Source organism: Aegilops tauschii, chromosome 2, assembly GCF_002575655.3.
Source record: "Aegilops tauschii subsp. strangulata cultivar AL8/78 chromosome 2, Aet v6.0, whole genome shotgun sequence".
In the NCBI taxonomy this organism is placed as follows: Eukaryota; Viridiplantae; Streptophyta; class Magnoliopsida; order Poales; family Poaceae; genus Aegilops; species Aegilops tauschii.
In genome coordinates, this window is record NC_053036.3 from 437,334,780 (window position 1) to 437,353,468 (window position 18,689).

Here is an 18,689-nt window from a genome sequence, read left to right on the forward strand (position 1 = left end):
GCTGGAAGTAGAAAAACTCACAAGATTACGAGCCATAGTAATCTTTTGGTTTTTCTCAACTGACAAGACTTGCAACAAAAATAAAATTTAAACTAAAAATAGAAAAGTAAAAACAAAGGCTGAAAATTAACTTTAATAAAAACACTAAACACAAAGACTAGGAATACTAAACTCCTCCCCGGCAACGACGCTAGAAAAAGGGCTTGATACCTTCTTTTATTGATCTAGTAATGGAACAGAAAAGTGTATACCACACCTATTTCCCCAGAGGTGACCTTGGGTTATCGAACCCATGAGAGGAAGATTCCCTTGAAGTGATGGTCTCTAGCAAGCTTTTTTCTAAGTGTCAAATCCAGCTTTTGACCGAAAGCAAGCAAATAGTGATTCAAACACTAATAATAAAAATAGTTATGAGTATGAGGTCTTAGTGCTTAAAACCTTGTATTTGCGCTCGGATCAAATAAGATATTAATTTTGAAGGAACTATGCCCTAGAGGCAATAATAAAGTTTTATTTATTTCCTTATTTCATGATAAATGTTTATTATTCATGCTAGAATTGTATTAACCGGAAACTTGATACATGTGTGAATACATAGACAAACAGAGTGTCACTAGTATGCCTTTACTTGACTAGCTCATTGAATCAAAGATGGTTAAGTTTCCTAGCCATAGACATGAGTTGTCATTTGATTAACAGGATCACATCATTAGAGAATGATGTGATTGACTTGACCCATTTCGTTAGCTTAGCACTTGATTGTTTAGTATGTTGCTATTGCTTTCTTCATGACTTATACATGTTCCTATGACTATGAGATTATGCAACTCCCGAATACCGGAGGAACACTTTGTGTGCTACCAAACGTCACAACGTAACTGGGTGATTATAAAGGTGCTCTACAGGTGTCTCCGATGGTACTTGTTGAGTTGGCATAGATCGAGATTAGGATTTGTCACTCCGATTGTCGGAGAGGTATCTCCGTGCCCTCTCGGTAATGCACATCACTATAAGCCTTGCAAGCATGGTAACTAATGAGTTAGTTGCGGGATGATGCATTACGGAACGAGTAAAGAGACTTGTCGGTAACGAGATTGAACTAGGTATTGAGCTACCCACGATCGAATCTCGGGCAAGTAACATACCGATGACAAAGGAACAACGCATGTTGTTATGCGGTTTGACCGATAAAGATCTTCGTAGAATATGTAGGAACCAATATGAGCATCCAAGTTCCGCTATTGGTTATTGACCGGAGATGAGTGTCGGTCATGTCTACATAGTTCTCGAACCCGTAGGGTCCGCACGCTTAACGTTCGGTGACGATCGGTATTATGAGTTTATGTGTTTTAATGTACCAAAGGTTTTTTGGAGTCCCGGATGAGATCAGGGACATGACGAGGAGTCTCGAAATGTTCGAGACGTAAAGATCGATATATTGGAAGGCTATATTCGGACATCGGAAAGGTTCTGAGTGGTTCGGGTATTTATCGGAGTACCCGAGAGTTACGGGAATTCGCCGGGGAGTATATGGGCCTTATTGGGCTTTAGGGGAGAGAGAGAGGGGCTGCCTAGGGCAGGCCGCGCCCCCCCAAGGCCTAGTCCGAACTTGAGTAGGGGGAGGGGCGGCGCCCCCTCCTTCCTTCTCTTCTCTCTTCCCCTTCCTTCTCTCCTACTCCTACTACTTGGAGGGGGGGGGGGAAATCCTACTCCCGGTGGGCGTAGGACTCCCCAGGGCGCGCCATAGTAGAGGGCCGGCCCTCCCCCTCCTCCACTCCTTTATATACGAGGGAAGGGGCACCCCATACACACACAAGTTGATCATTGATCTCTTAGCCGTGTGCGGTGCCCCCCTCCACCATAATCCACCTTGGTCATATCGTCGTAGTGCTTAGGCGAAGCCCTGCGCCGGTAGCTTCATCATCACCGTCATCACGTCGTCGTGTTGACGGAACTCTCCCTCGAAGCTCTACTGGATCGTGAGTTCGTGGGACGTCACCAAGCTGAACGTGTGCAGATCGTGGAGGTGTTGTACGTTCGGTACTAGGATCGGTCGATCGTGAAGACGTACAACTATATCAATCGTGTTGTCATAAGGCTTCCGCTTATGGTCTACGAGGGTATGTGGACGACACTCTCCCCTCTCGTTGCTATGCATCACCATGATCTTGCGTGTGCGTAGGAATTTTTTTGAAATTACTACGTTCCCCATTAGTGGCATCCGAGCGAGGTTTATGCGTAGATGTTATATGCACGAGTAGAACACAAGTGAGTTGTGGGCGATACTAGTCATACTGCTTACCAGCATGTCATACTTTGATTCGACGGTATTGTTGGATGAAGCGGCCTGGACCGACATTACGCGTACGCTTACGCGAGACTGGTTCTACCGATGTGCTTCGCACACAGGTGGCTGGCGGGTGTCTGTTCTCCAACTTTAGTTGAATTGAGTGTGGCTACGCCCGGTCCTTGTGAAGGTTAAAACATCACATACTTGACGAAATATCGTTGTGGTTTTGATGCGTAGGTAAGACCGGTTCTTGCTCAGCCCATAGCAGCCACGTAAAACTTGCAACAACAAAGTAGAGGACGTCTAACTTGTTTTTGCAGGGCATGTTGTGATGTGATATGGTCAAGACATGATGCTAAATTTTATTGTATGAGATGATCATGTTTTGTAACGGAGTTATCGGCAACTGGCAGGAGCCATACGGTTGTCGCTTTATTGTATGAAATGCAATCGCCATATAATTGCTTTACTTTATCACTAAGCGGTAGCGATAGTCGTAGAAGCAATAGTTGGCAAGACGACAACGATGCTGCGATGGAGATTAAGGTGTCACGCCAGTGGTGATGGTGATCATGACGGTGCTTTGGAGATGGAGATCAAAGGCACAAGATGATGATGGCCATATCATATCACTTATATTGATGGCATGTGATGTTTATCTTTTATGCATCTTATTTTGCTTAGTACGGCGGTAGCATTATAAGATGATCTCTCACTAAATTTCAAGGTACAAGTGTTCTCCCTGAGTATGCACCGTTGCGAAAGTTCGTCGTGCCGAGACACCACGTGATGATCAGGTGTGATAAGCTCTACGTTCACATACAACGGGTGCAAGCCAGTTTTGCACACGCAGAATACTCGGGTTAAACTTGACGAGCCTAGCATATGCAGATATGGCCTCAGAACACTGAGACCGAAAGGTTGAGCGTGAATCATATAGTAGATATGATCAACATAGTGATGTTCACCATTGAAAACTACTCCATCTCACGTGATGATCGGACATGGTTTAGTTGATTTGAATCACGTGATCACTTAGATGATTAGAGGGATGTCTATCTAAGTGGGAGTTCTTAAGTAATTTGATTAATTGAACTTTAATTTATCATGAACTTAGTCCTCATAGTATTTGCATATCTATGTTGTAGATCAATAGCTCGCGATGTAGTTTCCCGTTTATTTTTTATATGTTCCTAGATAAAAATAAGTTGAAAAATGTTAGTAGCAATGATGCGGACTAGCTCCATGATCTGAGGATTATCTGTTGGGGAACGTAGTAATTTCAAAAAAATTCCTACGCACACGCAAGATCATGGTGATGCATAGCAACGAGAGGGGAGAGTGTTGTCCACGTACCCTCGTAGACCGAAAGCGGAAGCGTTATCACAACGCGGTTGATGTAGTCGTACGTCTTCACGATCCGACCGATCAAGTACCGAACGCACGGCACCTCCGAGTTCAGCACACGTTCAGCTCGATGACGTCCCTCGAACTCCGATCCAGCCGAGTGTTGAGGGAGAGTTTTGTCAGCACGACGGCGTGGTGACGATGATGATGTTCTACCGATGCAGGGCTTCGCCTAAGCTCCGCAACGATATTTATCGAGGTGTAATATGGTGGAGGGGGGCACCGCACACGGCTAAAATATCGTATATCAATTGTGTGTCTAGAGGTGCCTCCTTGCCCCCGTATATAAAGGAGCAAGGGGGGAGGCCGTCTGCCCTTGGGGCACGCCAAGGAGAGGGGGGGAGTCCTCCTCCTAGTAGGAGTAGGACTCCCCTTTCCTAGTCCAACTAGGAAGAGAGAGGGGGAAGGAAAGAGAGGGAGAGGGAGAGGGAAAGAGGGGCCGCGCCCCCCTCCCCTAGTCCAATTCGAACTCCTCATGGGAGGGGGCGCGCCACCTCCTGGCTGCTGCCCTCTCTCTCCCCTCAGGCCCACTAAGGCCCAATACTTCCCCGGGGGGTTCCGGTAACCCCTCCGGCACTCCGATTTTATCCGAAACTTCTCCGGAACACTTCCGGTGTCCGAATATAGTCGTCCAATATATCAGTCTTTATGTCTCGACCATTTCGAGACTCCTCGTCATGTCATGATCACATCCGGGACTCCGAACAACCTTCGGTACATCAAAACATATAAACTCATAATATAACTGTCATCGTAACGTTAAGCGTGCGGACCCTACGGGTTCGAGAACTATGTAGACATGACCGAGACACCTCTCCGGTCAATAACCAATAGCGGAACCTGGATGCTCATATTGGTTCCTACATATTCTACGAAGATCTTTATCGGTCAGACCGCATAACAACATACGTTGTTCCCTTTGTCATCGGTATGTTACTTGCCCGAGATTCGATCGTCGGTATCTCGATACCTAGTTCAATCTCGTTACCGGCAAGTCTCTTTACTCGTTCCGTAATACATCATCCCGCAACTAACTCATTAGTTACAATGCTTGCAAGGCTTAAAGTGATGTGTATTACTGAGTGGGCCCAGAGATACCTCTCCGACAATCGCAGTGACAAATCCTAATCTCGAAATACGCCAACCCAACAAGTACCTTTGGAGACACCTATAGAGCACCTTTATAATCACCCAGTTACGTTGTGACGTTTGGTAGCACACAAAGTGTTCCTCCGGTAAACGGGAGTTGCATAATCTCATAGTCATAGGAACATGTATAAGTCATGAAGAAAGCAATAGCAACATACTAAACGATCGAGTGCTAAGCTAACGGAATGGGTCAAGTCAATCACGTCATTCTCCTAATGAGGTGATCCCGTTAATCAAATGACAACTCATGTCTATGGCTAGGAAACATAACCATCTTTGATTAACGAGCTAGTCAAGTAGAGGCATACTAGTGACACTCTGTTTGTCTATGTATTCACACATGTATTATGTTTCCGGTTAATACAATTCTAGCATGAATAATAAACATTTATCATGATATAAGGAAATAAATAATACTTTATTATTGCCTCTAGGGCATATTTCCTTCATTATCCTCATCTAGATTACACAGTAATGATTCTTACACCCATGGAGTCTTGGTGCTGATCATGTTTTGCTCGTGGAAGAGGCTTAGTCAACGGGTCTGCAAGATTCAGATCCGTATGTATCTTGCAAACTTCTGTGTCTCCCACCTGGACTAAATCCCGGATGGAATTGAAGCGTCTTTTGATGTGCTTGGTTCTCTTGTGAAATCTGGATTCCTTTGCTAAGGCAATTGCACCAGTATTGTCACAAAAGATTTTTCATTGGTCCCGATGCACTAGGTATGACACCTAGATCGGATATGAACTCCTTCATCTAGACTCCTTCATTTGCTGCTTCCAAAGCAGCTATGTACTCCGCTTCACACTAAGATCCCGCCACGACACTTTGCTTAGAACTGCACCAACTGACAGCTCCACCGTTCAATGTAAATACGTATCCGGTTTGCGATTTAGAATCGTCCGGATCAGTGTCAAAGCTTGCATCAATGTAACCACTTACGATGAGCTCTTTGTCACCTCCATAAATGAGAAACATATCTTAGTCCTTTTCAGGTATTTCAGGATGTTCTTGACCGCTGTCCAGTGATCCACTCCTGGATTACTTTGGTACCTCCCTGCTAAACTTATAGCAAGGCACACATCAGGTCTGGTACACAGCATTGCATACATGATAGAGCCTATGGCTGAAGCATAGGGAACATCTTTCATCTTCTCTCTATCTTCTGCAGTGGTCGGGCATTGAGTCTTACTCAATCTCATACCTTGTAGTACAGGCAAGAACCCTTTCTTTGCTTGATCCATTTTGAACGTCTTCAAAACTTTGTCAAGGTATGTGCTTTGTGAAAGTCCAATTAAGCGTCTTGATCTATCTCTATAGATCTTAATGCCTAATATATATGCAGCTTCACCGCGGTCTTTCATTGAAAAACTCTTATTCAAGTATCCCTTTATGCTATCCAGAAATTCTATATCTTTTCAAATCAGCAATATGTCATCCACATATAATATCAGAAATGCTACTCAGCTCCCACTCACTTTCTTGTAAATACAGGCTTCTCCAAAAGTCTGTATAAAACCAAATGCTTTGATCACACTATCAAAGCGTTTATTCCAACTCCGAGAGGCTTGCACCAGTCCATAAATGGATCGCTGGAGCTTGCACACTTTGTTAGCTCCCTTTCGATCGACAAAACCTTCTGGTTGCATCATATACAACTCTTCTTCCAGAAAACCATTCAGGAATGCAGTTTTTACATCCATTTGCCAAATTTCATAATCATAAAATGCGGCAATTGCTAACATGATTCGGACAGACTTAAGCATCGCTACGGGTGAGAAGGTCTCATCGTAGTCAATCCCTTGAACTTGTCGAAAACCTTTCGCAACAAGTCGAGCTTTATAGACAGTGACATTACCATCAGCGTCAGTCTTCTTCTTGAAGATCCATTTATTTTCAATGGCTTGCCGACCATCGGGCAAGTCAACCAAAGTCCATACTTTGTTCTCATATATGGATCCCATCTCGGATTTCATGGCTTCAAGCCATTTTGTGGAATCTGGGCTCACCATCGCTTCTTCATAGTTCGTAGGTTCGTCATGGTCTAGTAACATAACCTCCAGAACAGGATTACCGTACCACTCTGGTGCGGATCTTGATCTAGTTGACCTACGAGGTTCAGTAATAACTTGATCTGAAGTTTCATGATCATTATCATTAACTTCCTCACTAATTGGTGTAGGTGTCGCAGAAACTGATTTCTGTGATGATCTACTTTCCAATAAGGGAGCAGGTACAGTTACCTCGTCCAGTTCTACTTTCCTCCCACTCACTTCTTTCGAGAGAAACTCCTTCTCTAGAAAGGATCCATTCTTAGCAACGAATATCTTCCCTTCGGATCTGTGATAGAAGGTGTACCCAACAGTCTCCTTTGGGTATCCTATGAAGACACATTTCTCCGATTTTGGTTTGAGCTTATCAGGTTGAAGTTTCTTCACATAAGCATCGCAACCCCAAACTTTAAGATACGACAACTTTGGTTTCTTGCCAAACCATAGTTCATAAGGCGTCGTCTCAACGGATTTCGATGGTGTCCTATTTAGAGTGAATGCAGCCGTCTCTAAAGCATAACCCCAAAACAATAGCGGTAAATCAGTAAGAGACATCATAGATCGCACCATATCTAATAAAGTACGATTACGACGTTCGGACACACCATTACGCTGTGGTGTTCCGGGTGGCGTGAGTTGCGAAACTATTCCGCATTGTTTCAAATGTAGGCCAAACTCGTAACTCAAATATTCTCCTCCACGATCTGATCGTAGAAACTTTATTTTCTTGTTACGATGATTTTCAACTTCACTCTGAAATTCTTTGAACTTTTCAAATGTTTCAGACTTATGTTTCATTAAGTAGATATACCCATATCTGCTCAAATCATCTGGGAAGGTGAGAAAATAACGATATCCGCCACGAGCCTCAATATTCATCGGACCACATACATCTAGAGTATGATTTCCAATAAATCTGTTGCCCTCTCCATAGTTTCGGAGAACGGTGTTTTAGTCATCTTGCCCATGAGGCACGGTTCGCAAGTACCAAGTGATTCATAATCAAGTGATTCCAAAAGTCCATCAGTATGGAGTTTCTTCATGCGCTTTACACCGATATGACCTAAACGGCAGTGCCACAAATAAGTTGCACTGTCATTATCAACTATGCATCTTTTGGCTTCAACATTATGAATATGTGTGTCACTACTATCGAGATTCATTAAAAATAGACCACTCTTCAAGGGTGCATGACAATAAAAGATATTATTCATATAAATAGAACAACCATTATTCTTTGATTTAAATGAATAACCGTCTCGCATCAAACAAGATCCAGATATAATGTTCATGCTCAACGCTGTCACCAAATAACAATTATTTAGGTCTAATACTAATCCCGAAGGTAGATGTAGAGGTAGCGTGCCGACGGCGATCACATCGACTTTGGAACCATTTCCCACGCGCATCGTCACCTCGTCCTTAGCCAATCTTCGCTCAATCCGTAGCCCCTGTTTCGAGTTGCAAATATTAGCAACAGAACCAGTATCAAATACCCAGGTGCTACTGCGAGCATTAGTAAGGTACACATCAATAACATGTATATCACATATACCTTTGTTAACCTTGCCATCCTTCTTATCCGCCAAATACTTGGGGCAGTTCCACTTCCAGTGACCAGTATGCTTGCAGTAGAAGCACTCAGTTTCAGGCTTAGGTCCAGACTTGGATTTCTTCTCGTGAACAACAACTTGCTTGCTGTTCTTCTTGAAGTTCCCCTTCTTCTTCCCTTTGCCCTTTTTCTTGAAACTAGTGGTTTTACTGACCATCAACACTTGATGCTCCTTTTTGATTTCTACCTCCGCTGCCTTTAGCATTACGAAGAGCTCGGGAATTGTCTTATCCATCCCTTGCATGTTATAGTTCATCACGAAGCTCTTGTAGCTTGGTGGCAGTGATTGAAGAATTCTGTCAATGACGCTATCATCCGGAAGATTAACTCCCAGTTGAATCAATTGATTATTATACCCAGACATTTTGAGTATATGCTCACTGACAGAACTATTCTCTTCCATCTTGCAGCTATAGAACTTATTGGAGACTTCATATCTCTCAATCCGGGCATTTGCTTGAAATATTAACTTCAACTCCTGAAACATCTCATATGCTCCATGACGTTCAAAACGTCGTTGAAGACCCGGTTCTAAGCCGTAAAGCATGGCACACTGAACTATTGAGTAGTCATCAGCTTTGCTCTGCCAGACGTTCATAACTTCTGGTGTTGCTCTTGCAGGAGGCCTGGCACCTAGCGGTGCTTCCAGGACGTAATTCTTCTGTGCAGCAATGAGGATAATCCTCAAGTTACGGACCCAGTCCGTGTAATTGCTACCATCATCTTTCAACTTTGCTTTCTCAAGGAACGCATTAAAATTCAACGGAACAACAGCACGGGCCATTTATCTACAATTAACATAGACAAGCAAGATACTATCAGGTACTAAGTTCATGATAAATTCAAGTTCAATTAATCATATTACTTAAGAACTCCCACTTAGATAGACATCCCTCTCATCATCTAAGTGATTACGTGATCCAAATCAACTAAACCATGTCCGATCATCACGTGAGATGGAGTAGTTTTCAATGGTGAACATCACTATGTTGATCATATCTACTATATGATTCACGCTCGACCTTTCGGTCTCCGTGTCCCGAGGCCATATCTGCATATGCTAGGCTCGTCAAGTTTAACCTGAGTATTCCGCGTGTGCAACTGTTTTGCACCCGTTGTATTTGAACGTAGAGCCTATCACACCCGATCATCACGTGGTGTCTTAGCACGAAGAACTTTTGCAACGGTGCATACTCAGGGAGAACACTTTTATCTTGAAATTTTAGTGAGAGATCATCTTATAATGCTACCGTCAATCAAAGCAAGATAAGATGCATAAAAGATTAACATCACATGCAATCAATATAAGTGATATGATATGGCCATCATCATCTTGTGCTTGTGATATCCATCTCCGAAGCACCGTCATGATCACCATCGTCACCGGCGCGACACCTTGATCTCCATCGTAGTATCGTTGTCGTCTCGCCAACTTATTGCTTTTACGACTATCGCTACCGCTTAGTGATAAAGTAAAACAATTACATGGCGATTGCATTGCATACAATAAAGCGACAACCATATGGCTCCTGCCAGTTGCCAATAACTCGGTTACAAAACATGATCATCTCATACAATAAAATATAGCATCATGTCTTGACCATATCACATCACAACATGCCCTGCAAAAACAAGTTAGACGTCCTCTACTTTGTTGTTGCAAGTTTTACGTGGCTGCTACGGGCTTAGCAAGAACCGTTCTTACCTACCCATCAAAACCACAACGATAGTTTGTTAAGTTGGTGCTGTTTTAACCTTCGCAAGGACCGGGCGTAGCCGCACTCGGTTCAACTAAAGTGAGAGAGACAGACACCCGCCAGTCACCTTTAAGCAACGAGTGCTCTCAACGGTGAAACCAGTCTCACGTAAGCGTACGCGTAATGTCGGTCCGGGCCGCTTCATCTCACAATACCGCTGAACCAAAGTATGACATGCTGGTAAGCAGTATGACTTATATCGCCCACAACTCACTTGTGTTCTACTCGTGCATAGCATCAACGCATAAAACCTGGCTCTGATACCACTGTTGGGGAACGTAGTAATTTCAAAAAAATTCCTACGCACACGCAAGATCATGGTGATGCATAGCAACGAGAGGGGAGAGTGTTGTCCACGTACCCTCGTAGACCGAAAGCGGAAGCGTTATCACAACACGGTTGATGTAGTCGTACGTCTTCACGATCCGACCGATCAAGTACCGAACGCACGGCACCTCCGAGTTCAGCACACGTTCAGCTCGATGACGTCCCTCGAACTCCGATCCAGCCGAGTGTTGAGGGAGAGTTTCGTCAGCACGACGGCGTGGTGACGATGATGATGTTCTACCGACGTAGGGCTTCGCCTAAGCTCCGCAACGATATTTATTGAGGTGTAATATGGTGGAGGGGGGCACCGCACACAGCTAAAATATCGTATATCAATTGTGTTTCTAGAGGTGCCCCCTTGCCCCCGTATATAAAGGAGCAAGGGGGAGGCCGGCTGCCCTTGGGGCACGCCAAGGAGAGGGGGGAGTCCTCCTCCTAGTAGGAGTAGGACTCCCCTTTCCTAGTCCAACTAGGAAGAGAGAGGGGGAAGGAAAGAGAGGGAGAGGGAGAGGGAAAGAGGGGCCGCGCCCCCCTCCCCTAGTCCAATTCGGACTCCTCATGGGAGGGGGCGCGCCACCTCCTGGCTTCTGCCCTCTCTCTCCCCTCAGGCCCACTAAGGCCCAATACTTCCCCGGGGGGTTCCGGTAACCCCTCCGGCACTCCGGTTTTATCCGAAACTTCTCCGGAACACTTCCGGTGTCCGAATATAGTCGTCCAATATATCAATCTTTATGTCTCAACCATTTCGAGACTCCTCGTCATGTCCATGATCACATCTGAGACTCCGAACAACCTTCGGTACATCAAAACATATAAACTCATAATATAACTGTCATCGTAACTTTAAGCGTGCGGACCCCACGGGTTCGAGAACTATGTAGACATGACCGAGACACCTCTCCGGTCAATAACCAATAGCGGAACCTGGATGCTCATATTGGTTCCCACATATTCTACGAAGATCTTTATCGGTCAGACCGCATAACAACATACGTTGTTCCCTTTGTCATCGGTATGTTACTTGCCCGAGATTCGATCGTCAGTATCTCGATACCTAGTTCAATCTCGTTACCGGCAAGTCTCTTTACTCGTTCCGTAATACATCATCCCGCAACTAACTCATTAGTTACAATGCTTGCAAGGCTTAAAGTGATGTGTGTTACTGAGTGGGCCCAGAGATACCTCTCCGACAATCGCAGTGACAAATCCTAATCTCGAAATACGCCAACCCAACAAGTACCTTTGGAGACACCTATAGAGCACCTTTATAATCACCCAGTTACGTTGTGACGTTTGGTAGCACACAAAGTGTTCCTCCGGTAAACGGGAGTTGCATAATCTCATAGTCATAGGAACATGTATAAGTCATGAAGAAAGCAATAGCAACATACTAAACGATCGAGTGCTAAGCTAACGGAATGGGTCAAGTCAATCACGTCATTCTCCTAATGAGGTGATCCCGTTAATCAAATGACAACTCATGTCTATGGCTAGGAAACATAACCATCTTTGATTAACGAGCTAGTCAAGTAGAGGCATACTAGTGACACTCTGTTTGTCTATGTATTCACACATGTATTATGTTTCCGGTTAATACAATTCTAGCATGAATAATAAACATTTATCATGATATAAGGAAATAAATAATACTTTATTATTGCCTCTAGGGCATATTTCCTTCATTATCCTCATTGCTGCACATAAGTATTATGTCCTTGATGCACCACTAGGTGACAGACCTATTGCAGGAGCAGATGCAGACGTTATGAACGTTTAACAATGCTCAGTATGATGACTACTTGATAGTTTAGTGCACCATGCTTTACGGCTTAGAACCGGGACTTCAAAAATGTTTTGTACGACATGGAGCATATGAGATGTTCCAAGAGTTGAAATTGGTATTTCATACTCATGCCCGTGTCGAGAGGTATGAGACCTCTGACAGTACTTTGCCTACAATATGTAGGAGACTAGCTCAACTAGTGAGCATGTGCTCAAATTTTCTGGGTACTACAATTGCTTGAATCAAGTGGGAGTTAATCTTCCAGATAAGATAGTAATTGACAAAGTTCTCTAGTCACTATCACCAAGTTAGTAGAACTTCATGATGAACTATAATATGCAAGGGATGACGAAAGTAATTCCCGAGCTCTTCGCGATGCTGAAATTGGCGAAGGTAGAAATCAAGAAAGAGCATCAAGTGTTGATGGTTAACATGACCACTAGTTTCAAGAAAAGGGCAAAGGGGTAGAAAGGGAACTTCAATAAGAATGACAAGCAAGTTGTCACTCCCATGAAGAAACCCAAAGCTAGACTCAAGCCTGAAACTGAGTGCTTCTACTGCAAATGAAATGGTCACTAGAAGTGGAACTGCCCTAGATACTTGGCGAATAAGAAGGATGGCTAAGTAAACAAAGGTATATTGGATATACATGTTATTGATGTGTACTTTACTAGTGTTTATAGCAACCCCTCGGTATTTGATACTGGTTCAGTTGCTAAGAGTAGTAACTCGAAACGGGAGCTGCAAAATAAACAGAGACTAGTTAAGGGTGAGGTGATGATGTGTGTTGGAAGTGATTCCAAGGTTGATAAGATCACCATCGCACACTCCCTTTACCTTCGGGATTAGTGTTGAACCTAAAATAAATGTTATTTGGTGTTTGCGTTGAGCATAATATGACTGGATCATGTTTATTGCAATACGATTATTCATTTAAGTCAAAGAATAATTGTTATTCTGTTTACATGAATAAAACCTTCTGTGGTCATACACCCAAGTTGAATGGTTTATTGAATCTCGATCGTAGTGATACACATATTCATAATATTGAAGCCAAAAGATGTAAAGTTAATAATGATAGTGCAACTTATTTGTGGCACTGTCGTTTAGGTCATATTGGTGTAAAGCGCACGAAGAAAGTCCATGCTGATGGGATTTTGGAATCACTTGATTATGAATCACTTGATGCTTGCGAACCATGCCTCATGGGCAAGATGACTAAGACTCCGGAACAATGGAGCGAGCAGCTGACTTGTTGGAAATAATACATACTGATGTATGCAGTCCGATGAGTGTTGAAGCTCGCGGCAGGTATCGTTATTTTCTGACCTTCACAAATGATTTGAGCAGATATGGGTATATCTACTTGATGAAACATAAATCTGAAACATTTGAAAAGTTCAAATAATTTCAGAGTGAAGTGGAAAATCATCGTAACAAGAAAATAAAGTTTCTACGATCTGATCGTAGAGGAGAATATTTGAGTTACGAGTTTGGTCTTCATTTGAAACAATGCGGAATAGTTTCGCAACTCACGCCACCTGGAACACCACAGCGTAATGGTGTGTCCGAACATCGTAACCGTACTTTATTAGATATGGTGCAATCTATGATGTCTCTTACCGATCGTTTTGGGGTTATGCATTAGAGACAGTTGCATTCACATTAAATAGGGCACCATCTAAATCCGTTGAGACGACATCATATGAACTGTGGTTTGGCAAGAAACCAAAGTTGTCGTTTCTTAAAGTTTGGGGTTGGGATGCTTATGAGAAAAAGTTTCATCCTGATAAGCTCAAACAAAAATTGGAGAAATGTGTCTTCATAGGATACCCAAAGGAGACAGTTGGGTACACCTTCTATCACAGATCCGAAGGCAAGATATTCATTGCTAAGAATGGATCCTTTCTAGAGAAGGAGTTTCTCTCGAAAGTAGTGAGTGGGAGGAAAGTAGAACTTGATAAGGTAATTGTACCTTCTCCCGGATTGGAAAGTAGTTCATCACAGAAATCAGTTACAGTGATGCCTACACCGATTAGTGAGGAAGTTAATGATGATGATCATGAAACTTCAGATCAAGTCACTACCGAACCTCGTAGGTCAACCAGAATACGTTCTGCACCAAAGTGGTATGGTAATCCTGTTCTGGAAATCATGTTACTAGACCATGACAAACCTACGAACTATGAGGAAGCGATGATGAGCCAAGATTCTGCGAAATGGCTTGAGGCCATGAAATCTGAGATGGGATCCATGTATGAGAACAAAGTGTGGACTTTGGTTGACTTGCCCAATGATGGGCAAGCCATAGAAAAATAAATGGATCTTCAAGAGGAAGACGGACGCTGATAGTAGTGTTACTATCTACAAAGCTAGACTTGTCGAAAAAGGTTTTTGACAAAGTTCAAGGTGTTGACTACGATGAGATTTGCTCACTCGTAGCGATGCTTAAGTCTGTCCGAATCATGTTAGCAAATTGCCACATTTTATGAAATCTGGCAAATGGATGTCAAAACTACATTCCTTAATGGATTTCTTAAAGAAGAGTTGTATATGATGCAACCTGAAGGTTTTGTCGATCCTAAAGGTGCTAACAAAATGTGCAAGCTCCAGCGATCCATCTATGGACTGGTGCAAGCATCTCGGAGTTGGAATATACGCTTTGATGAGTTGATCAAAGCATATAGTTTTATACAGACTAGCGGTGAAGCCTGTATTTACAAGAAAGTGAGTGGGAGCACTACAGCATTTCTGATAAGTATATGTGAATGACATATTGTTGATCGGAAATAATGTAGAATTTTCTGGAAAGCATAAAGGAGTATTTGAAAGAAGTTTTTTCAAAGAAAGACCTCGGTGAAGCTGCTTACATATTGAGCATCAAGATGTATAGAGATAGATCAAGACGCTTGATAAGTTTTTTCAATGAGTACATACCTTGACAAGATTTTGAAGTAGTTCAAAATGGAACAGTCAAAGAAAGAGTTCTTGCCTGTGTTACAAGGTGTGAAATTGAGTAAGACTCAAAGCCTGACCACGGCAGAAGATAGAAAGAGAATGAAAGTCATTCCCTATGCCTCAGCCATAGGTTCTATAAAGTATGCCATGTTGTGTACCAGATCTATTGTATACCCTACACTGAGTTTGGCAAGGGAGTACAATAGTGATCTAAGAGTAGATCACTGGACAGTGGTCAAAATTATCCTTAGTGGAATAAGGATATGTTTCTCGGTTATGGAGGTGACAAAAGGTTCGTCGTAAAGGGTTACGTCGATGCAAGTTTTGACACTGATCCAGATGACTCTAAGTCTCAATCTGGATACACATTGAAAGTGGGAGCAATTAGCTAGAGTAGCTCCGTGCAGAGCATTGTTGACATAGAAATTTGCAAAATACATACGGATCTGAATGTGGCAGACCCGTTGACTAAACTTCTCTCACAAGCAAAACATGATCACACCTTAGTACTCTTTAGGTGTTAATCACATAGCGATGTGAACTAGATTATTGACTCTAGTAAACCCTTTGGGTGTTGGTCACATGACGGTGTGAACTATGGGTGTTAATCACATGGTGATGTGAACTATTGGTGTTAAATCACATGGCGATGTGAACTAGATTATTAACTCTATTGCAAGTGGGAGACTGAAGGAAATATGCCCTAGAGGCAATAATAAAGTTAATATTTATTTCCTTATTTCATGATAAATGTTTATTATTCATGCTAGAATTGTATTAACCGGAAACTTGATACATGTGTGAATACATAGACAAACAGAGTGTCACTAGTATGCCTCTACTTGACTAGCTCGTTGAATCAAAGATGGTTAAGTTTCCTAGCCATAGACATGAGTTGTCATTTGATTAACAGGATCACATCATTAGAGAATGATGTGATTGACTTGACCCATTCCGTTAGCTTAGCACTTGATCGTTTAGTATGTTGCTATTGCTTTCTTCATGACTTATACATGTTCCTATGACTATGAGATTATGCAACTCCCGAATACCGGAGGAACACTTTGTGTGCTACCAAACGTCACAACGTAACTGGGTGATTATAAAGGTGCTCTACCGGTGTCTCCGATGGTACTTGTTGAGTTGGCATAGATCGAGATTAGGATTTGTCACTCCGATTGTCGGAGAGGTATCTCTGGGCCCTCTCGGTAATGCACATCACTATAAGCCTTGCAAGCATTGTAACTAGTGAGTTAGTTGCGGGATGATGCATTACGTAACGAGTAAAGAGACTTGCCGGTAACGAGATTGAACTAGGTATTGAGATACTGACGATCGAATCTCAGGCAAGTAACATACCGATGACAAAGGGAACAACGTATGTTGTTATGCGATTTGACCGATAAAGATCTTCGTAGAATATGTAGGAACCAATATGAGCGTCCAGGTTCCACTATTGGTTATTGACCGGAGACGAGTCTCGGTCATGTCTACATAGTTCTCGAACCCGTAGGGTCCGCATGCTTAACGTTCGGTGACGATCGGTATTATGAGTTTATGTGTTTTGATGTTCCGAAGGTTGTTCGGAGTCCCGGATGAGATCAGGGACATGACGAGGAGTCTCGAAATGTTCGAGACGTAAAGATCGATATATTGGAAGGCTATATTCGGACATCGAAAAGGTTCTGAGTGGTTCGGGTATTTATCGGAGTACCGGAGAGTTACGGGAATTCTCCGGGGAGTATATGTGCCTTATTGGGCTTTAGGGGAGAGAGAGAGGGGATGCCTAGGGCAGGCCGCACGCCCCCAAGGCTTAGTCTGAATTGGACTAGGGGGAGGGGCGGCGCCCCCTCCTTCCTTCTCTTCTCTCTTCCCCTTCCTTCTCTCCTACTCCTACTACTTGGAAGGGGGGGATCCTACTCGCGGTGGGAGTAGGACTCCCCAGGCGCGCCATAGTAGAGGCCCGGCCCTCCCCCTCCTCCACTCCTTTATATACGGGGGAAGGGGGCACCCCATAGACACACAAGTTGATCATTGATCTCTTAGCCGTGTGCGGTGCCCCCCTCCACCATAATCCACCTCGGTCATATCGTCGTAGTGCTTAGGCGAAGCCCTGCACCGGTAGCTTCATCATCACCGTCATCACGCCGTCGTGTTGACGGAACTATCCCTCGAAGCTCTACTGGACCATGAGTTCGTGGGACGTCACTGAGCTGAACGTGTGCAGATCGCGGAGGTGCCGTACGTTCGGTAATAGGATCGGTCGATCGTGAAGACGTACGACTACATCAACCGCGTTGTCATAACGCTTCCGCTTACGGTCTACGAGGGTACATGGACGACACTCTCCCCTCTCGTTGCTTTGCATCACCATGATCTTGCGTGTGCGTAGGATTTTTTTTCGAAATTACTACGTTCCCCAACAAATTTGTGCGCTGGAAGTCACCCATCGAGATGTGCTTGTTATGGATTGAAGTGCGGATGTGTCCAAATAACATCTTGACCGGCACGAGTCCTACATCAAGAATCAGTTGTCCTATCGCAGGCCCTATCCGTCACGCGAGGTTGCCTTGATAATTAGGATAATGAAATCAGACAAGAGATTTGGATGTTTAATGACTACGCCTCATTTATCCCCAAGGATATGATCCGTGTTACCCTACTGAACCTTACTGTTACTAGTGTTCAGTGTAACACTTCATGGTCTCCTTTCTCCAAGCCTCACCGGTGCTCGATCTCCATGATCTTGGGTACCTGCAGGGATGAAGATTGCGGACAAGACAAGAGACATCTATGAAACAATTTTATTTCACACATATGAGATGTTATGTCAAAGCCCTTCCATTGATCCCCTCAACAAATACATCGGGTTGCAAGGCTCATGCCTCAACCCATACCTTACCGAACTAATCACACATGGAGATCAGATCGCGAGAAGAAAACATCTTGGAGATTGATTGATTGCAAAAATGTCTTACAGTGGATGCCTTGTGTTATGGACATAAACAAGTATGAACTAGATGAGGAAGCACTAAGGTGGTGGCGATGGCTATGGAGATGGAAATGGTGGCAGCTAGGGTTTGTGGATGAACATGATGATGAAGACGTTGTGGCTGCTCCCGTGCTCGCCTTGTTGACATTTTGATGGGGTCCCCTTTATAAAAGTTGTATAGGCGGACGATCTACCTTGTTTCCATGCCAAACCGGCGCTCATATGGGCGCGTGCGCCCATATGGAATGCCGTCTTTTGCACTGCCTTCGCGCAGACGTCTCCTGTTGATTCCTTCTTCTTCCATTCTCCTTCCTTTACATTCCCACACGTGATTTCTTCCCTTTTTAACCCATTTCCTAT